Source organism: Artemia sp. Qi Xiang Cuo, chromosome 3, assembly GCF_049724085.1.
Source record: "Artemia sp. Qi Xiang Cuo chromosome 3, ASM4972408v1, whole genome shotgun sequence".
Classification (NCBI taxonomy): domain Eukaryota; kingdom Metazoa; phylum Arthropoda; class Branchiopoda; order Anostraca; family Artemiidae; genus Artemia; species Artemia sp. Qi Xiang Cuo.
The window spans coordinates 25285258-25289719 of NC_142796.1; positions in this window are offsets into that span (position 1 = coordinate 25285258).

The window sequence follows — 4462 nt, forward strand, 5'->3', positions numbered from 1 at the left end:
TGATTTGGGATTTTCTAGTTTGCTTTTTGGACTTTTCAGAGCTAGGATTCATAGTCCCTCATTGATGTTTGTTGTCTGAAACCAATAGTTTGGAATGAGTAGTTTGCTATTTCAGGATGTTCTGAGCTATGGTTTCCTAGTATTTCGTAGGTTTGCGTTGTCTGAAACTTATGAATTGAGGTGTATAATTTTCTATTTGAGGATTTTCTGAGCTGCTATTGTTTCATAGTATTTCTTAGGTGAATGTTATCTAAAACTTATGATTTGGGATGTGTAAATTTCTATTTCGGGCTTTTCTAAGCTAGATTTCATAGTCTTTTTTTAATGTGTGTTGTCTGAAACCAATGATTTGGGGTGGGTGGGTTGCTAATCTTGAATTTTCTGAGCTGAATTTGTTAGCCTTTCATAGGTATGTGGTGCATGAAACCTATGATTTGGGATGGTTAGTTTACTATTTTTGCCTTTTAAGAGCTAAGTTTCTTATACATTCATAGGTAAGTGCTGTCAGAAAATTATGATGTGGAATTTTTAGTTTGTTTTAGAGACTTGTTAGAGCTAGAATTCTTAGCCCCTTATGGTTGTTTGTTGTCTAAAACCTTTAGATTTGGATGAGCAGTTTGCTATTTAAAGCTTCTCTTAGCTAAGGTTTCTTAGTATGTCATAGGTGTATCTTGTCTGAAACCTATGATTTGAGTCTTACAATTCGCTTTTTCCAACTATTCGTAACGAGATCTATTAGTCTTCTGTAGGTATGAGGTGTCTGAAACCTATGATTTGGAATGTTGGGGTTGCTATTTTTTGACTTTTCTGATCTGGATTTCTTAGCCTTTTTTAGGTGTTAGTTGACTGAAAACTATGATTTGGGAAGGAGTGGTTTGCTATTTTTTACTTTTATGAGCTAGATTTCTTAGCATTTCATAGGTGTGTGCTTTCAGAAAATTATTATTTGGGGGGTATAGTTTGCTTTTTGGACTTTTAAGAGCTAGGGTTCTGAGTGCCTCATATGCGTTTGTCGTCTGAAACTTCTAGTTTGGGATGAGTAGTTGGATATTTCATGCTTTTACGAGCTATGGTTTCTAAGTATTTCTTATGTAAAGCTTCCACGTCAGTTTTAAGTTTACCAAGAAATACGAAATTTAAAGTTCAGTTCTAATTTTTCCCCAGAACATAGGAAAAGGTAAATTATGATTCTGATCATTTTCTATGAAGATAGAAGGTTTCACTTTAATTATAAGTTCTCTTCAGTCAAATTTTAACATCTCTCAAAGAAATGACAAGCATTAATGTTCAATTTAAAATTTTCACTACGAATTCAACAAAAGTTCAAGTTCTCTTCTGAATTTTCTCAATGAAAAATATATTATTCATTGATCATTTCTATTTTTCCAAATAATATAAATTTTCTTCTTTAGTTCAGATCGGTCTCGAAGAAATCAAAAATTTAAAATAATATTCCAAATTTTTCACAGAAGATAAAAAAGTTCAAGTTCTCTTCGGAATTTTACCAAAGAACACATGTCAATTCTAATTTCTCCAGAGAAAACATAAATCTTTCACTTCAGTTCTTTATTTCACAAGTACATAAAGAAATTTAAAGTTCGATTCTAAATTTTTCGGCTGAAGATGAAAACATTAATACCATACTTGTAAATATTTTCACTGAAGATGAAAGGTACTACTTCAAATTTAAATTTTCTCTACGAAGTGATGAACAGTTCTATTTCCATACTTACTTTTACCAAAGAAAACGATTCAATTCTAAGTTCTACAGAGAAAATCAAAATGTTCCGCTTAAGTTCTTTATTTAACACATAAATAAAGAAATTTAAAGTTCAATTCTAAATTTTTCGGTGGAAGATAGAAAAAGTAATACCATACTTGTGAATATTTTCACGGAAGATAAAAATTTCTAGTTCAATTTAAAATTTTCTCAACGAAGTGAAGAAAAATTCAAGTTCTCTACTGAATTTTACCAAAGAACACAATTCAATTCTAATTTATCCAGAGAAAATAAAAATCTTCCACTTCAGTTCTTTATTTCACAAAGACATAAAGAAATTTAAAGTTCAATTCTAAATTTTTTGATAGAAGATAGAAAAAGAAATACCACACTTGTGAATATTTTCATGGACTATAAAATGTTCCAGTTCAACTTGCAATTTTCTCAATAAAGTGAAGAAAAGTTCGAGTTCTATACTGAATTTTACCAAAGAACACAATTCAATTATAATTTCTCCAAAGAAAACAAAAATATTTCACTTAATTTCCATATTTTACAAAAATATAAAGAAATTTAGAGTTCAATTCTAAATTTTTTCGTTGGAAGATAGAAAAAGTAATACCATACTTGTGAATATTTTCTCGGAAGATAAAAATTTCTAGTTCAATTCAAAATTTTCTCGTAGGCTAGGTTAGCCTACGTACGCGCGCGTACGTAGGCTAACCTAGCGTAACCTAACTTAACCTAAACTAACTTAATCTAACCTAACCTAACCTAATCTTACACCAAACTTTTGGCCTGACTCTCACCTAACCGAAGCTAACCTAAGTGAAGCGTACGTGGGCTAACCTAACTTAACCTAACCTAACTTAATCTACCCTAATCTAACCTACACATAAACAACAGAACCGTTTGGGTTAACTTACACTGATAGCTAAGGATCCTTTAACCTAACCTTACCTAACTTAATACTTGATACCGGTGTCTATTTATTTACTACTATTTATAAAAAATTTACCTAACCTATTGTTTTGTAGGTTAGATGAATGAGTTTGATCGATTGTCTTTAATAGTAGAAGAAGTCACTCATTTTATAATTTAGAAATTTGATGTGTAAATCCATAAGACAAAGGAGCTAAAATTTAATTTAAAATTAGAATAGAACTTTAAATTTTTCATTTCTTTGAGATAAAACATGAACTGAAGTGGCAGATTTTTTATTATTTTGTACCAATGAGAAGTAAGATACGAATTTTGTATTTAAGTTAGAAATCATTAACTGAAGTTAAAGCTTTTTTCATTTTCATTGTTAAAATTAAGAATTGAGTTAACTTTTTTATCTTATTTAGAAATATTAAGAAGAGAACTTGAGCAATTTGCACTTCTTCGAGAAAACTCAGAATTAAAGTGATGCACCTAATCTTCATGTCGAAGATTCAAAATAAATGCATAACTTTTTCTATCTTCTATGAAAAGTTTGGAATAGAACTTAAAATTTTTCATCTCTTTGCACAAAATCGGAACCGAATTTAAGACAATTATAATTAAAGTGAAAATTTTTATCTTCACTGGAAAATAATCACAATCATAGTATAACTTTTCCTATCTTCTACAGAAAAATTTAGAACTGAACTTTAAATTTCTATGTCTTTGAGAAATTATGAACTGAAGTGGAAGATTTTTTCATTTTCATTGGTAAAATTCAGAATTGAAGTGTGTTCTTTGGTAAAGTTCAGAAGAGAACTTGAACTTTTCTTCAATTCGTTGAGAAAATTTTACATTGAACTAGAACCTTTTATAATAAGTGAAAATATTCACCAGTATGGTATTACTTTGTCTATCTTCCACCGAAAAATTTCGAATTGAACTTTAAATTTCTTTGTCTTTCTAAAATAAAAAACTGAAGTGGAAGATTTTTATTTTATACGGTGAAATTAGAATCGAATTTTATTCTTTGGAAAAATTCAGAAGGGAAAAAGTATTTTTCTTCACTTTGTGGAGAGAATTCGAAATTTCAGTTGGAATGTTTGTCTTCCAGGAAGAAAAGAACAGGTCCGGTAATGATCTTCCGATAGTCAGTCGAAAAAATAAAGAAATTAAATCTAAATTTAATTATGTCTGTGAATAAAATAGAAATTAATTGGTGGAGTTGTGTTATATTTGGTTAAATTATAATTGTAGTTTATTCTCTAGTAAAATTCAGTAGAGAGATAGAATTTTTCTGCTTTTCGCTGAGGAAATTGTAAATTGAACTTTAACTTTTTATCTTCCTTGACAATATTCACACGTATGGTATTACTTTTTCTATCGTCCACTGAAAAATTTAGAATTGTACTTTAAATTTCTTTATGTCTTTGTGAAATAGAGAAATTAAGTGGAAGATTTTTATTTTCTCTGGATAATTTAGAATTGAAGTGTGTTCTTTGCTAAAATTCAGAAGAGAACTTGAACTTTTCTTCACTTCGTTGAGAAAATTTTAAATTGAACTAGAACTTTTCATTGTCCGTGAAAACATTCACAAGTATTGAATTACTGTTTCTATCTTCCACCGAAAAATTTAGAAATGAACTATAAATTTATTTATATTTTTGTTAAATAGAGAACTTAAGTGTAAGATTTTTATTTTCTCTGGATAAATTAGAATTGAATTGTGTTCTTTGGTAAAATTCAGTAAGGAACTTGAACTTTTCCTCACTTCGTTGAGAAAATTGTAAATTGAAATAGAACTTTTTATGTTCCGTG